Source organism: Salminus brasiliensis, chromosome 1 (assembly GCF_030463535.1).
Source record: "Salminus brasiliensis chromosome 1, fSalBra1.hap2, whole genome shotgun sequence".
Taxonomy (NCBI): Eukaryota; Metazoa; Chordata; class Actinopteri; order Characiformes; family Bryconidae; genus Salminus; species Salminus brasiliensis.
The window spans coordinates 59,956,596-59,974,621 of record NC_132878.1 but is presented as its reverse complement, the minus strand read 5'-3'; the positions used below and the strand labels follow the sequence as shown (position 1 = coordinate 59,974,621).

At 39.3% G+C, this 18,026-nt stretch overlaps 1 protein-coding gene across 5 annotated transcripts in view; it reads left to right on the top strand.

Annotated features, from left to right (window-relative positions):
• The first annotated feature begins 1,042 nt into the window (after positions 1 to 1,042).
• The window catches only part of myt1la (myelin transcription factor 1-like, a), a 63,234-nt gene continuing 46,250 nt past the window's right edge, over positions 1,043 to 18,026 (top strand). For all 5 annotated transcript variants that reach the window (XM_072684372.1, XM_072684363.1, XM_072684381.1 and 2 more), the window contains exons 1-2: positions 1,043 to 1,337; positions 1,597 to 1,854. The gene's annotated coding sequence lies outside the window, so the exon portion shown is untranslated. The remainder of the gene's footprint in view (positions 1,338 to 1,596; positions 1,855 to 18,026) is intronic.

The following is an 18,026-nucleotide window of genomic DNA, read 5'->3' as shown; positions in this document are numbered from 1 at the left end:
CCACTGCTAATTCACTGATTAAGCCTATTAATGTGATTAGAGAGGCATTTCTAAGACAGCTGCCATTATAAACAGTAGGCAAACGGGATGAAGCCTAGTTGCCCCCATTCATCTGTTGTTCAAACAGCATAGGTAGAGGGGTGAGAATACAATAAAAAGAGCTGTTTGTCTCTCCTAAACTGCCTTGTTTAGCCACTACTCTCCCTTGCTAAAACTGTGCCTCTGCCCAGCAATCTCAGCACCAGGCGCTGTCCACTCAGTGTTGTATTTCAGCACTACCAGGAACTGTCCAGGCAAAAGTGTTGCTCTTCTGTGCACTTGGTTAATGCAGAATCTTCAAAATTTGCAATCTCAGATAAGTTCTATCTGGTTCTGATAATGTGTTTTTAGATTTAGATTTGATGTTAGCATTCTAGCCTGTTTCCCACTTTGTTCTGGGTTTTAGCACTGAGAGCTGTGCATTTCTGTTACATGTGGGCATCATGCAGACATTCGCATTTGGCTGTTTTATTCTGCATGTTTAGACCTGTATATATATGCAATCTACACATTGTTGTGTTCAGCACCGGTAGCTGTCCATTTGTGTCAGCACCGTGAGCTGTCCGTACAAACCCCACCAATTCACAACCAATGACTTGTGATTCCAGCATTTAGCTAGGTAACATGCAGAAGCCATAACAAAGTAATAAAGCAAAAATAATAAACCTACAGACAGTATGAGGCATTAGCATTGTGGCCTATTTTTCAATAAAAGAAAACTTTGGTCTCTTTTGGGGATTACATTAAATCGTAGACTGACAGTGACGGCATGTGCTGAAAACAGAGGTTGTCCTCATATAATGTGGGACTGAATGAATTTTCCATGAGGCACATCTTGCATTCCTTTAATTCATATTCTTATACCAAGCACACACACACAAACTCATATACACACATACTCTCTCTCTCTCTCTCTCTCTGTTGCTCCCCCTCTTTCTCTCTCTCTCTCTCTCTCTCTCTCTCTCTCTCTGTCGCTTTCTCTCTCTCTCACGCACACATTGAGGCTGCTGCACACGCTACTGCACTCACATGGCTCTGTAGACTCTGTGGTCTAAGGGGAGAGCTACGCAGGGAGTGACTAAGAACAGACTGTCTACAGCACAGAATTAATATAGAAGGGAGAGAGAGAGAGAGAGGGAGAGAGAGAGAGAGAGAGAGACTGAAAGACATTTCCCTCATTTCTCACAGGCTGGAAATGGATGCTTCGCCGTAAGCGTCGACAATTTCTCTCGCTCTGTCTCCGTCTCGCTGCGCAGTGGCTGGCTGGCTGGCTGCAGTCTGCTGGAGAGAGAAAGGAGGTAGGTCTGGCTCTGCGTGTTTCATCCTCCACACTTTCGCTCTGCTGCTGCAGTGTAGCATCGCTTCTGGGGGCTCAATCCAGCTCTCTCTCTCTCTCTCTCTCTCTCTCTCTCTCTCTCTCTATACTGCCTTGTACATCCCTCACTACCTCCCTGCATCTCACACTCCCCTCCTTCCTGTCTGTCTGCCTCTCTCTCTCTCTCTCTCTCTCTTTCCCTCCCTCCCTCTCTCTCTCTCTCTCTCTCTCTCTCTCTGTAGAGCGGCTGCAGCTCACCCTGCTCCTCCACTCCCTCTCCCTCTCCATCTCTCCAAGTGCTGGCGGATAATAATACAGACAGAGAGCTCAAACAAAGAAAGATTGATAGAACGAGGGAAGAGAGGAGCGAACGAGTGAACAGTACTGGAAGAGAGGGAAGAAGAGGAAGGAAAGAAAGAGAGGCGGTGGTAGAATTCTGGGCCGACTGGGGAGAGAGAGAGAAAAAGAGAGAGTGAGAAAGACAGAGTGTCGCCATTCCAGTAGGTTTCACTTTGTTTACTTCTTGTTTTGCAGTGCTGGCATTTTGTATTGTCATGATTCGATTGACATTATTGGCAGGGTGTGTGCCCGTGTGTGTATATTGAGTGTGTGTCTGTGTGTGTACTAGCTTATATATGTGTGTATATGTGTCTGTGTCTGTGAGGGAGGGAAGCATTAAAGACTGCCATACATTCATCAAGAAATCACTTGTGCATTCCTGCACACTGAGCCACGGAGTAGCCATCTAACAAAGTGATCAGGGCTGATTGGAGCTTATTCTGTGGGTTTGTAAGAGTGTATTTTGTAAGAGCGAATTGGTTAAGATTAGAGTTGTTTAGTAACTTGGCTTTTTGTCTTTGTCAGCATCTACCGAAGCTGGTAATAGCTGGTAACAGGTATTTCATGTAGTCGTCTGAGAGCTTGTAACAGCATTACTGAGGTAACTTTGAATCCTGAAGGGAAAAAGGAAGAACAAGCAGCTGTGAAAGTTCTGCAGTTTGAAGTCAAGTGTAAGTTGCACTTATGCATTGCTCGGCAAACTCGCCTCAAATTTAAAACAAAGGGAGAACTTCACAGATGCACAAGTGGCATAAAGAAAGGTAAGCAATAAGCATGTGAGCTATAAAGTTGGAGTGTGTACACATGCTTGATTTTTCAAAGATTTTCCGAAGGTTTCCCTCATGTATTAGCAACAGCAATGTAAGGCTTAGTATACTGTACTTTTAGATACAGTAGAGATATAAAGAAATGAAAAATATTGCAAAGACAAAATGCTTACAAATGAAAGTGTAAGAAGAAAGAAAAGGTGTCTTCATTCTTCTAAAGTTCTGCAGAAAGTTCTGTGGAAGAGGCTTGCTATTCATTATTCATGAGTACAAGCATTGGAACATTTGTTTATGCAGGGTGGGGGATTGTTCCTAACAGACAAAAGTTGCCCTTTGCCGCTGATGTGAAGAAGGTAGAGGCAGGATTTGGGGAGTGTGTCCCCACAGCAGCTGCTGCAGATTCTGCACGGCCATCGCTTTAGATACTCCTAATTGAACAAGATGTTTATGTTCCATAACTAAATATCAGGCGCCTTACTGTTAGTGCTTCTCAGTGGTTTTGTGTTTAGGCTTTGGCAACAGTTTCGCAGGACTTGCTGTATTGTTCTGCATGCCAGTGTTGCGTGTGATATGGTGAGTCAGTTGTTTTCAAAGTTTTATTTAATTTCGAATTAGTTTACATGCAAGAAACTTGTTTTTTTTAACTGCCATGAATTGCTTATGTTACAGGCTGGAAAAGTGTTTTAGATACAGTACAAAAAAGAACACTTATCATATCATGCAGATTGAGGCAAAGAGTTAGACTTTAGAGTTGACCATTCTTTTTTCATTAGAAGGCTTATTATAATGTTGATTTAGGTTTTTTTTTTTGAATGTTTAGTATGTGATGGATTGCAAGTTGTGAATGTAAAGGTTAAATATAAAGATTTTTTTCACAAAACCTTAGAGTGCACCTAACAAGGAAAAAATCTTAATTTTAAATCAAAAGCTTTAGTACTGAAGTTTGAAGTACTGAAGATGTTAGGACTGAATGTGTAGTATTTAAAGCTTTAATAATGAATTTTAAAAAATAAAGATACTTTAAGACCAAAGTTGTCGTCCTAAATTGTGTACAATATATTTTACAGCAGAAGCTTTAGTACTGAATAATAAAGTTGAATGTATTTTACAGCAGAAGATTTAGTACTGAATTATAAAGTAAACATATTGTACAGCAGACAATTTAGTACTGAATTATAAAGTAGAATGTATTTTACTGCAGAAGATTCAGTACTGAATTATAAAGTAGAATATATTTTACTGCAGAAGATTCAGTACTAATTAATAAAGTAGAATGTATTTTACAGCAGAAGATTCAGTACTGAATTAGAAAGTAGAATGTTTTTTTACTGCAGATGATTCAGTACTGAATTATAAAGTAGAATGTTTTTACTGCAGAAGATTCAGTACTGAATTATAAAGTAGAATGTTTTTTACTGCAGAAGAATCAGTACTGAATTGTAAAGTAGAACATATTTTACTGCAGAAGATTCAGTACTGAATTATAAAGTAGAATGTTTTTTACTGCAGAAGAATCAGTACTGAATTGTAAAGTAGAACATATTTTACTACAGAAGAATCAGTACTGAATTGTAAAGTAGAACATTTTGTACAGCAGACGATTTAGTACTGAATTATAAGGTAGAATGTATTTTACTGCTGAAAATTTAGTACTGAATTATAAAGTAGAATATATTTTACTGCAGAAGATTCAGTACTGAATTATAAAGTAGAATATATTTTACTGCAGAAGATTCAGTACTAATTAATAAAGTAGAATGTATTTTACAGCAGAAGATTCAGTACTGATTAATAAAGTAGAATGTATTTTACAGCAGAAGATTCAGTACTGAATAATAAAGTAGAATGTATTTAACAGCAGACAATTCAGTACTGAATTATAAAGTAGAATGTATTTAACAGCAGACGATTCAGTACTGAATTATAAAGTAGAATGTTTTTTACTGCAGAAGATTCAGTACTGAATTATAAAGTAGAATGTATTTAACAGCAGACGATTCAGTACTAAATTATAAAGTAGAATGTTTTTTACTGCAGAAGATTCAGTACTAATTAATAAAGTAGAATGTATTTTACAGCAGAAGATTCAGTACTGAATTAGAAAGTAGAATGTTTTTTACTGCAGATGATTCAGTACTGAATTATAAAGTAGAATGTTTTTACTGCAGAAGATTCAGTACTGAATTATAAAGTAGAATGTTTTTTACTGCAGAAGAATCAGTACTGAATTGTAAAGTAGAACATATTTTACTGCAGAAGATTCAGTACTGAATTATAAAGTAGAATGTTTTTTACTGCAGAAGAATCAGTACTGAATTGTAAAGTAGAACATATTTTACTGCAGATGATTCAGTACTGAATTATAAAGTAGAATGTTTTTTACTGCAGAAGAATCAGTACTGAATTGTAAAGTAGAACATATTTTACTGCAGAAGAATCAGTACTGAATTGTAAAGTAGAACATTTTGTACAGCAGACGATTTAGTACTGAATTATAAGGTAGAATGTATTTTACTGCTGAAAATTTAGTACTGAATTATAAAGTAGAATATATTTTACTGCAGAAGATTCAGTACTGAATTATAAAGTAGAATATATTTTACTGCAGAAGATTCAGTACTAATTAATAAAGTAGAATGTATTTTACAGCAGAAGATTCAGTACTGATTAATAAAGTAGAATGTATTTTACAGCAGAAGATTCAGTACTGAATTATAAAGTAGAATGTATTTAACAGCAGACAATTCAGTACTGAATTATAAAGTAGAATGTATTTAACAGCAGACGATTCAGTACTAAATTATAAAGTAGAATGTTTTTTACTGCAGAAGATTCAGTACTGAATTATAAAGTAGAATGTTTTTTACTGCAGAAGATTCAGTACTGAATTATAAAGTAGAATGTATTTAACAGCAGACGATTCAGTACTAAATTATAAAGTAGAATGTTTTTTACTGCAGAAGATTCAGTACTGAATTATAAAGTAGAATGTATTTAACAGCAGACGATTCAGTACTAAATTATAAACTAGAATGTATTTAACAGCAGACGATTTAGTACTGAATTATAAAGTAGAATGTTTTTTACTGCAGAAGATTCAGTACTGAATTATAAAGTAGAATGTTTTTACTGCAGAAGATTCAGTACTGAATTATAAAGTAGAATGTATTTAACAGCAGACAATTCCGTACTAAATTATAAAGTAGAATGTTTTTTACTGCAGAAGATTCAGTACTGAATTATAAAGTAGAATGTATTTAACAGCAGACGATTCAGTACTAAATTATAAAGTAGAATGTATTTAACAGCAGACGATTTAGTACTGAATTATAAAGTAGAATGTTTTTTACTGCAGAAGATTCAGTACTGAATTATAAAGTAGAATGTTTTTACTGCAGAAGATTCAGTACTGAATTATAAAGTAGAATGTATTTAACAGCAGACAATTCCGTACTAAATTATAAAGTAGAATGTTTTTACTGCAGAATATTTAGTACCCGAATAATAAAGTAGAATGTATTTTACAGCAGATTTAGTACTGAATAATAAAGTAGAACACATTCAGTACTAAATCTTCTGCTGTAAAATTTTATTGTACATTTAAAAATATAATCTTTTTTTTTTTTTAGTATTTCTTTTAAGGTAGCAGTTTTATTGCAGAATTTTATCCTCTTATGCTCTTTTGTATGACCTTTTTTACTAATCGCTAGCTACATCGAAAGCAATGCAAACTGGCAGATTTGTTCCAGAGTCATAACATTGGGGGGAAAGCCAGAAACCACCAGTAGTACAGAGGAGTTTAAGAGGATATTTTCAAGTAAAGTTTCATTACTGAATTTTGAAGTAGAACGTATTTTGTGGCAAAACCTTTAGTACTGAATGTAGACAGTGTTTTCAAGTTTACATTTTAGTACCAAGATCTCACTGATGTTAGAAGCTTTAGTACTGAGTAGTGACGTCTTTTGAAACAGAAGCTTTAATACTGAATTTTAAGGTATTTTGGAAGACAAGCTTTAGTACTGAATTTTGAAATAGAATGTATTTTAAGGTAGATGCTTTACTACTGAATCATGATGTAAAAGGTATTTTAGGTGGAACCCTGGATTTTGAAGTGCAAAATATTTTCAGTTAAAAAATGTAGTCCTCAATTTTGAAGTAGAAGGTATTTTGGATTAGAAGCCTTAGTCTGAATTTTGATGTTAAAGGTATTTTGAGGTGAAAACCTTAGTACTGAATTGTAAAGTAAAGAGCAAGTTGATGTAGATGCTTCAAAATAGACGAAGTTATGACTTTTGAGGTAGACCATTTAAAATGAAGCCTATTCAAAATTTGGAGGTGGAAGATGTAGAACGAGGCTGATTATGTCTTCTTATGAGCAGATCTGAATGATGTGTCTGAAAGCTCCATGACCCCAGAGGGTTTCCCTGCCTCAGACAGCCAGGCTCAGTGAGTCATTAATAAGATAGCTGGCTGAGTGAGAGAGAGAGAGGGAGAGAGAGAGACACCCTGCCTGTTTCACAATGTTACAAGCTTAATGAACACCCCCACCCTCACCCCAACACATGCACACACATATACACACATGCACACACACACAAACGCACACACTCCCCACGCACACATGCACACACACACACACACACACACACACTGTCTGATGTGCGGCAATGGCTTGGATAAAAATAGCCTCTTTGGCGAAGGCGGCTTGGGGAGGAACAATAGCAAAGTGGATGGCTTTTTAGCTGTGCATAATGTATATGCATGACATAATTATCTCATTGAATTTTTGACCTGTTGTGTCCGTACTCTGTCCTATGAAATTCAAATTGGTGTTACTTCGCATTATTAAAATAATCACACTACTGTTCAGTGCAAAAGCGTTCTGCTACATTCGATGCATTTTTGGGTCAGACGTGTTTGCATTTCTGATGAGATGCACTACATGCACTACTGTATGTAGAGGTAGAACAATTCCTCTCGCTGATTTGCTGTCGATTGCTTTTGAGCTACAGTGTTTCCTCTGGTAGTTCTGCAGTTCTGAAAGAGAACGCCACCTCCTGCAGTAACCAAAAGTGTGATTACCTTTGGTGTTTTCCAGATGCTATACAAGTCCATTAAGGGCATTCTTAAGGCTGGTAGACTTGCGTGGCTCCAGTTGGGCTCCTGGCACCAAAGGGACGAAATCAGCCTTTACTGCAATCAAACTCTTGCCTTTTAATGAAGTGCAGTCTATCTATGTTCATTTATCATTAATGAGCTGTTTTCAGACAAATGCCTTGCTTCACAGCAGCTATATAGTCTGAGAGCGCCTATTTGAGGGCATCTGCTAACATTTATGTGCAGCATAATGGATAGGGAAGTGATAATGATGGTTACAGTTTTGTCCGCAATTACTGTAATTTTATGTTTCACTAATAATTATCTAATGTCAAGCTAATGCAGCCTAAGCATCTTAGCAAAAAATGGACACCAATGTTTTTCCCAGTCTTTGACTCACAATGTGGCTGTGCACAAGCAAAAGTCCACACCAAATTCCACCCTTGCACAACATGTATGTCCAGTGTTGGATTTGACCCCAGAGAACAATGAGAAGAAAAGTCTCAAAATAGAAGGTCAAAAGAAGACCTTAAGAGTAGGAGAAAGGTGGTCAGCTTTGCCCCGTAATATCTGACTAGGTCTGGAGAATGTCTGCAGAAGATCAGGAGAAAGTCCTTCTTCTCTTTTCTTTAGCTGGTCACATTTAGCAGGTCAATTACACCTTAATTCTGAGCGAGGATTAAGTCTAAGGCCTAAACGACCTCTGTGCATACATAGGAGGCGCCAAGGCTTCTCCTCTGCACTCTCCTCTGTAAGGTACCTGCTAAAGGCTGTAGAAACAGAGGAGTAGAGATAGTGTATGGTGGACCTGTGGAGCAATCTAGGGCTTTTTTAGGTGCCTTTTTTTTCTACCCTGAGTGCTGCATGGTTATCTTGTACGAAGGCCACAGTCACTCAGATGATGCTGTGCTCCTATTGCGTTTCCATGGGAAGCCCTCTTCTACGTTTGTGACACAGTGCTGCGGTGACCTAGTTGAAGAAAGAGAAGGAGAGGGAGAGAGAGAGGGAGAGAGAGGGAGAGAGAGAGGATGTAGAGAAGAAAAGGATGGTCCTGGCTGTATCCCAGCAGGCATGCACAATAAACAAATTCAGCCTTGGTTATCACCCTCAGTAAACAGCTGGAATTCGGCTGGAGGCCTCAACTGGGTCATCTTCTAATGGCAAATATTGGACACAATGGAGCTGTACAGCATTACTTCACCTGATGCAGCTGCTCTCTGCAAATATCCAATGCAGCTGTTATATGTTTGTGTTGCTGAAGACTTCATTAGGTTTGGTTATGAAGCACTGATGTTTACCCTCTAAAGTATAAGGATCTGTGGCCAAACACCACTAGTATACCTCAGAACTACAGAATTATTAACACATTTCTGTCCTCCATGGTAGTTACTGAATAATTCATATTAGTTATGAAATAATACATCTTAGAGGACTACATTCAAATTTTCAACCTAATCCCTACCTGCCAAATGACAGATAATACTTGTTTACTCAACATACACTTATAATAGAATACAACTAGGTAATATCATAACCTGTATTTTGAGTAAATGGAGTAACAGGAAAATGCATCAAAATGATGTCCTTGGTAATTGTATACCATTTACTGTGATGGCGCTTCAGATGAGGCAGAAAGAGATTAGGTTGATAATAACGATGAAGAATAATAAACCTGTTGTAAGTTAGTCCTTCACCCCAAAGGAAGCATATGGCGGTCCACACTTCAATTTCCCTCTCTTGTAACTCCATTCCTTACATATAAACTAAGGAATTCACTGTAGTCTAAAACGAATCTTTACATTTTTTTCAGCCTGTTATTTGCATCTGCTGCATCTGTAGCATATGGTGGATTACAACACAGACAATACTGTAAGCTACTTTCTTTGGACTTACTTTTACTCAGAGCACATATTAGTCAATGGGTAGGTGATATAATACATTTATTTTGAGTCAGTGTTTATTTTTTAACTAAGTACAGAGAAATATATATTTAAGAGAATATAATAAAAAGTCTGCAGTTTAACCCCTCAACCCCAAGCTGAATGATTTATGGTAGGTACTAAATAATCTTCAAGGAATACTCCATTTATACTCCATATGTAGCAACTCTTTATTTGTATTTAGAAAAAGAACAGAAGACCCATTTACTTAAAGCACATGTATAATATAACATTCATAATCACAGTCACATAAAAGTCTTGCATCTCCAAAATAGCAGCTTTACAAGAGAAGGAAAATTTTATTCAGAGTCATTTTGGAGCATTTCTATTGGTCCATTCATCATGACATTTTGACACAATGTAAAAGACAACAGATTCAAATTATGTCAAAAAGCTAAAACAGTATAAAAAAATGGAGACAAGGTTTCTGCACGACAGCAATAATGTGTTTTGAGCCAGTGGGTTCCTGTTCTTTTACAAAGTGCGGAGAAATACGTCAAATACGTTGCCTGTGACAGCGTATATTGTGCGGTTGTACTCTGCCATAGTAACTGTAACTGTGGTGCATGCTACAGATGAAGAGATTGGGATGAAAAAAGATAGGGAACTCCTTCACTAACTCATCAATAAGACTGCATTTTGCAACGATACTACAACTAAATGTATGCTTATATATAATGTAATCTTCTGAAAATCATAATCAGTCTTATTCTTTGCATGGTGTCTAAATGCTCAGGACTGAAACCAGTAAAAGCGATAGCAGAGCAGAAACGTGGCAGCTTATACATCACTTCATAGCCAAACCCATGTTCTTTTCCTGCTCTCTCTACCAGTGTGCAACCACAGAACATTACCATGCAGCACACAGAACACACTGCAGTCTGGGCAGCGAGCATGTCTGTGTGTGTGCATGTCCAGCAGCCCAGTAAGATATCTCAGCAGGTGCATTAAAAGCACAATTTTTCTTCAGGGCCATCTGATGATGGTGGTGATGATGATGATTCAGTCCTGCCTGAAAGAGGCCTTCTCCACCTGAGACGGAGGCCGCTGTTGTTTGGTGGATCCGAAAATGGGTAAATGAAAGAGGCAAAGGGAACACTATCATCATCGCCCCACTCTTTGAATGCAAAAAGGCCTCTTTGTGAGATAGGGCATTTTCCCTAATTACTCATCTCAGGTGATTATGTGAGCCCTGCTCTGCACGGTTCAGCCAGTTTCTCTCCTCTCACTGCACTCCACATATAGTAGAAGAAAAAGGCTATAGAGTACATTAGCAAGCCTAAATTGGGATGAACGAGTGTTTGGTGATTATTAGGAGAGTGACGGGTTGCTGGGTTGTTTTTGTAATGTTGTGTTGTTAGGATAAAGACAGGGTTTAAGGTGGACAGAAGTAAGCTGGAGCAAATGGGACTGATTTTCTCAGAGGACGGCAGAGAGCCGGCAGTACCATGAAGAAGACCACATCCATTTCATTGGCTTTAGTCGGGATATTAGGCGTGAATTGCTGCATTACTTGTTTGCACGCAGGCAAAACTGTACAGGTGCTGCCGAAGGTGCTTTAGGTGTGAAACAACCAAGCACTTTTTGGAGTGTTTGGTGCAGCGTAGTAAATAACAACACTGTTCTCCCTGTAAAAGAGTAGGGTTCAGTTCCTCAGCTGGGCAATAACGCCAAGCTACACCAATAAGAGTCATTAGGAAAGACTCCCAACTCTACATTCACCTACCTGTGCAACATGACACACCCAATTTCCACACAGTCGGTGTAAGATCACAAGTTTAGATTCATGAAATAGGTTCGAATACCATGGAATTGTGAAATTGTGGAATTGTGAAATGTAAGTCTGTTTATTGCTGTCAATTCAATTTGGACTAAAATAGAACTTAATTACACCTCACAACTACATCTCCCACCAACTCCCAGGTGTTTTTATTAGTTTCATAATTGTATCTTAATATAATCTGCTGTGAGAATAGTGACAATGTACACATTGGCCATATGATTATCATGTTAGATTACGTAGTTTTTTACATGCCAAACTAAATGCAACAACAGCAGTAAGAAATCCCATTACCGGGTCTCCTGTGTGGCACAACTGTATGAGCCTTGACCCTTTCATAGGGAGATCACAAATTCGATCCCTGGCAATGGCACAGTTGTCTGCTTCAAAGCTGCTTTGTACAAAAAGCACGTGTCAGCTTTCACCCTCCCAGCATTGGCAACATATTGTGTTAAGGGGAGACCTAGCTTATAGGTGGAAATCCAAAATGACTAAATTGGGGGAAAACCTTTTTCTAGTTTACATTTAAAATCGTCGCATTCTAGTGAAGTTTTTTTCTATATAATTACACTAAATGTCCAAATGTCTGTGGACACCCCTAATGAATTTAATGAATACATAAAGCTACTTTAAGTTGCACCCGCTTGCTGACACAGATGTGCAATATAGTGTATGTTTTTGTGGCTCTTGTCGCCTTTAGTCGTCATTGTGAAGCATCAAAGTTATGTAACAGCAGCTACTTACAGGGCTTGTATGAAGATTTTATAAGGAACCACACTAGTAACCAGCTAGGATGGCATTTCACTCAGTGATATTGTGAGGACCATCCTCATGCAGACACACACAGACATGACTGACACACACATGGCAAAAAATGATCAGCCTGTAAATTAAGAAGCTGGCTCCAGGGTTTCTTTCCAGACACTGTTTAGGAGTGCCGGACAGGCAAGCTCACAGAATGAGTCATGAAGTGGGAGAGCTGTTATTTTTAACACACACACACACACACAAATCCGCCGTGCCTCACGCAGGGCGCTATACAATTGGCTCACTGGAGACATATCTGCAATGGGCGATATGAGGCAACACCTCCATTAGAGTCCAGTGCAGGCCCTGGAGCACGGTGACTCAGCTAAAACATGCTGCTAATTATTCATTAAAGCCAAATGCCCCTACAGAACACAGGCAGCGCGAGCCTCCAAGCTCACATCAGAGCATATTCCCCCATCGCACATGCAGACAAGTTTGCTGGAAAATGGGGTTTTAACTAGATGTGTAATTTTCGCCTTCCTTTTCGGAAAGGAGAGAAGTTGGATAAAAATGACACATTATTGCATGTAATTATGCAGAGGCCCCTAGTCTACATTCTCTCTGAGCATGAGGAGAGAGAGAGAGAGATGGAGAGAGGGAGGGAGAGAGACTTCCTGTCTTAGCTGGTGGTAATTAAAGCACGTCTTTCTCGGTGGGATGCAGCAGAGGTCTAGCTGATTGCTCCGTGGCATCGCCATCTCTAAATATGCCGCGAATGAGACAGACAGGAGCGCGAGAGCGAGAGAGAGCGCGAGCACAGGGAGCTGCATGCTGATTAAAATCGTATTTCCTCTCCAGTTCAGCCCAATCTGGCCTGATTTGCCTCGCTGATTAGCACTCGCTCGTGACAAAACCAGGAGACCCAATCAAGAGCAGGAAAACCGGCCACTGTATGCTTCAGCATAAGTAAAAGCCTGCCTGAAGTTCATTTTCAAGGGCTCATATCAGAGCTGTTGGTTTACCATGGTGGGTAACAACTCTGCGCTTACCCTATATAACCATATTTTTATAGTCTTTACATGTTACAACTACAGGTAAAATACGAATCAAATAATGGTCAAATTCTGTTAATATATACATCTCCGATTCAGACATATTTATGTTAAAGCTCAAGCAAAGTTTAAGCAAAGCTCAAGCAAAGTTTACTTTAAAGGGTCTACTTTTTGAAAGCCTCCCTCACATGTAAAAAAAACATCCCCAGTTTAAAAGCTAAGCTGCAAGGACAGCCTGTTTCAAAAATCATCATGGTTGTGATGTCAAAAACACATCTACAAATTCAGATTTTGCCCACCAATTCATGTTGAAGTAATGAGTAATTGTTCTTTTCTGGCTATCGAAGAGCAAAGGTATCACTGCAGTTTTTTTCAATGAATCCAGTGGAAAATGAAATTACTACCTAAAACCACAGAAAAGTAAAAATGGAAGATGAATAAGATATGAAAAAAAAATGTCAAATGTGAGCCCTATAAATATTCTATTCATAATTTTAGACACAGTTTGGTAATAAAGCAAGACAGAATGGAGCTGGATGTTGGTGTGGTAGGGATGTGTTCTTGTTCATTTTCTGCAGAAAAATGGACAAGATGGACTCTGAATGGATCTATAATGTTAGATGACCATGGTATACGCAGCCAGTCGATATGAATGCACCTTTTCAACACACACACACACAAGAACTGTCTGCAGACATGAGGTGCGGTGAGCCCTGCAGGCTGCTGTGGTGCAGGGAAGGTGCTGTAATTAGCAGGTGCTGTGTGAAAGCAGGCAGACAGAGCTGCAAGGTGGATTGCGCTGTGAACAAGCTAAGCACTGCAAAGTTCATCATGACATTTTCACCTCTATTATGTGTCAGAGCATGGCATTTATTCAGCTTTATTTAGAACATGAGTGCGTGTTTTATCATTCCAAAATGGGCTTTTTTTTTCTAACCTTATTTGTGTAATTTGCACTAAGGACGGGTTTACTGAAGGCAGCCAAGTTGTATTTTAAAGACCCTTCATGATGTATTGATTCTACTCCTCAAACACCCTTGGTGGTAATGTGGCTAAGAGTACATGTATGGGTGTTCACACTGACTCTGCCATAGACAAAAGGCCTTTACTTAACCTTTGCAGCATGTTCAAAGGGTCAGTTGGTCAAAATGGCCTAGTGCTAACCAACAGCGCGGACCACTGGGCTGAAAGTGCCCCTTTGTCTATTAAACAGACTATCTCCCTCGCTCCCTTAGAGGGACGCTGCGTCTCGGGAAGGTTTTGCCTCTTCCGCCTTTGTGAGGGAAGACTTCTTGGTTGCCATTGACAACGTGTTGGTCAGATCTCCTGCAGTTGCCAGGCATCATTAAGACGTGGTGGCATGAGCTCCACTACTCTCCAAGAGCAGGCCTTGCGTGCAGAAACTGCAATTAAAGCTCCTCTCAGACTGATGGAGGAGAGTGATACCTTGGTGGTGGTGGTGGTGGTGTGAGGGGGAGGGGGGTGCAGAAGGAGAGGAAAGAGGTAAAAAGAGGAAGGGAGGAATTGTTCTCCAGATATTTTCTGGGCTGGTTGAGATGGAGTAGTTCATTATGAATCCATACTATTGGCAACATGAATATTGAACATTATCCACATTGCATTCTACACAGATATGTGAAAATAGATTTACCTACTTCGATTATATTTCAGTGTACCTGCACAATCTCCATGAACTATGTGTAGAATGTTGAAGATGGACAGGTATATAGTTCATGTTAACCTAACCTTTTGGTAAAGAAACGTGGATCAATACTGAAATATTGATTTGTTTGATCATGATGTTTACTTTCAGGAATCAGTCCTGATGAAAACCAAATGTCTACTGTAACATGTCTTATTTAACTGCCTGTTTTAATTACATTGACTGTAACAATACATTATCTAGGTAAACAGTGATGGAGCTTATCACTTATTTTAAACATTTAACACAAATTAATTTGTTTCAAGCTTTACTCAAAGAGCTTAATTATATTATAGGTTAATGACTGGGCATACACAGGCTTAGATTAGTTTAAACAGTTTAGTTAAATCTTATGCAACTAATTTCCACTGTAAAAATGTGTTTTGATGCTTTAGCGATGGTAAACAGTAACAATTACAGCTATGCCTTCAGTTTGGCTCACAAATGCTAAAATGTAGGCAGATAGGAAAACTCATCTTAATGCTGCATTCAATTTACCCCAGAAGTCGGATGTCAGAGCTAGGAATGTCTTCACACCCGAGTTGACTGCAACAATGCATTATATGATATTTTGCGCATCCGAACACCATGGAAACATGTCCACAGATAGACGTTGGATGGTACCGTGTAAGGTAATGACTGATTTAATGAAACACAAACAGATAGAAGTGCTAATAAATGGTATAATATTACAGTTTTTATCACTTTTGAAGTGTGGTGCGGCCATCTTGGATTTTGAACTCGGGGTTGATGAGGCTCTCCCGACTTTCCGAGCAGAAAATCCGACTTGTGGGACTTTCCAGTGGAAATTCCGACATGCCACTTCTTACAAAATTGAGGGCCTTGAAGATTTCCAACTTGTTGTAAGTATTGCAACAGTAGCATTGTCACTGGAATGGCACTGATAAGAAAATCAGCAAATCAGTAGTTATAACATTGTGGATTTAAGCAACTTGAAATTGGTTTTGGGTTATAACATATGGATCATGAATTTGGATCATGTTCAGATACCAGTATTGCTAAAAATACTACTGCAGCAACTCACTTGTATTATAGTCTAATTAGAGTTGTTTTTTTAGCACCCTAGGTGTTTCCTAACAGCTCATGAAAAAGGCACAAGAGCCTGTGTTCTTATTATAACCTGTGGTTACATGACCAGTCATGTGGCTAATCATGAAGCGTTCTAGTGTGTTTGTGCTCTGAGAGCAAATGAAAGGGAGAACACCATTAGCCTCAACTCAAAGCACTAAAGTCTGATGAGAATTCTCACTGGTGACTACAAGCATCTCTAAATTACTGGAGGCACATACACACATACTCCCATCCGCAAACATACACACACACACATACATTCTGCAGTCACATTGAATGAGTCAGGCCATGTGACGCAGGTAGAGGCGAAGTCCGAAGTCCTCATCCAGTTTCTAAGACTCGAGTCTTGTGCTTTGTTTGATTGTCCCCTTGAGTGCAGAGTGGAAGCTCGAACGCCTCACGAGGGGTCTTGTTTTCATTCTTCTGATGTGAGAGCAGTGAAATGAATGATATCCTGTGACACATGGTAGTTTAAGGGCTTTGCTAGACATGATGCCATCTGAAGTGAGGATGTGGAACAACCAGCCAAGCAAATCCGACTGGTCACACTGCATAAACGCCAAGCAGTCTGAGGGATACTCACACCAGTCAAGATGTATCGAACAAACGAGTTTTGCATCGACTTAAAGGAAGGTTTCAGTCTCTTAAGACTGAGAGCTCCTGTCTGCAGTGATGTGAGGGAGAGTGGAATTGGCTGCAGAAAGGGCTTGCAGAGATTGGAGAGCTCTGGGGCTATGTGCTTCTGACTCACCCGGCCCATTTCTAGTCAGCCTCTGAGACACACACACACACACACATAGGGGCTCAGTCTTGTGTGTTGAATGGGAGGAGGCAAGCGCATGGTGGTGTCCCGCAGCTGGAGCATTTGGGAGATGTATTAGCTGCGACGTCGGCTGTGGAGGCCCGCAGTGGAGAGATAGAGGACAAGCTCTGAGCTCACTGCAGTCCAACATCACCATCAGTATGCTTGCAAAGTCCAGTCCTCTGTTGTATAGAGATACATTGTACGCTGAGGTGACAGTTTTTAGATTGACGCACTTTGTTTCTACAAACTCATTGGCCATTTTATAAGAAACACCTGCCATATAAGGGCACTTTGCTAGTTTCTTATTACCTTCTGTAGCCCATCTGTTGCTGCATCCACTATCTCATCTATCAGTGAAAAGGGACCTTCAGAAGACTACAACCATAGACCAGATATTGCTTGTATGGTTTACCATACAGATCCAGACACCCACTTGCAATAACTCCTGTAATCTTTGGTATGGTTTGACAGTAGATGTTGGGGCACTGCTATTAAAAATTGAGAGCATTTAGCCACATGAGCATTAGTGAGGCCAGATGCAGCTGTTGATGTTGGGTGCTGTTGATGTCTGACCTTAAACAGCCAGTCAACTTATCCCAAAGTCCATAGTTGGTTCTTCATTACAAGCAATGTGCTTCCACTGCTCTACAACAACTGCCAGTGCTCTTATGTGAATAGTATATGGAAGTGTAGGCTTTAACACCATCAATATTTGTGCCTTAAGGTAGCTCTGTCAACTAATTAGAAAAGGGAACCAGAACTTTTGAATATGAGATGTATATATATATATATATATATATATATATATATATATATATATATATATATATATATACAAAGTGGTCTTTTCTACTGTATACAGTCTACTGATGAGTATAGTGTTAAAGAAAATGGCATGAAAATCCCTTTTGTCACTTTAAGATGAGAGAAAAAGAAAGAGACAGAGAGAAGCAGAAAGGTAGAAGAAAAGAGAAGGGATAAGAAAGAGATGGAAAGAGAGAGAAGAGAGAAAGAGAGCAAGATAGAGAGATGAAGAGAGAAAAGAGAGAGATGGAGAGCATGGACTAGAGCAGAAAGCGCACATATTGCTGTTCTGGGACTGTGAAGCCGCATGCCCCACTTTGTGCAGGGGAGCACTGTATCACATTATATGAGACAGGGTGGTGGGGGGTGGGGGGATGACTGGAATACTAAGTAGTTTCGTGCTCTAACAGCCAGACTGGACTGACCAGCAGTGACTTGAGGACAGCTGGGGTTCATGTTCACTGTTTGTATAGGTGAAGAAAAAATACTCTCGCACTCCACCATGAGTGACATGTCATGCAAGTGTGTGTGTAGTAGTAGTAGT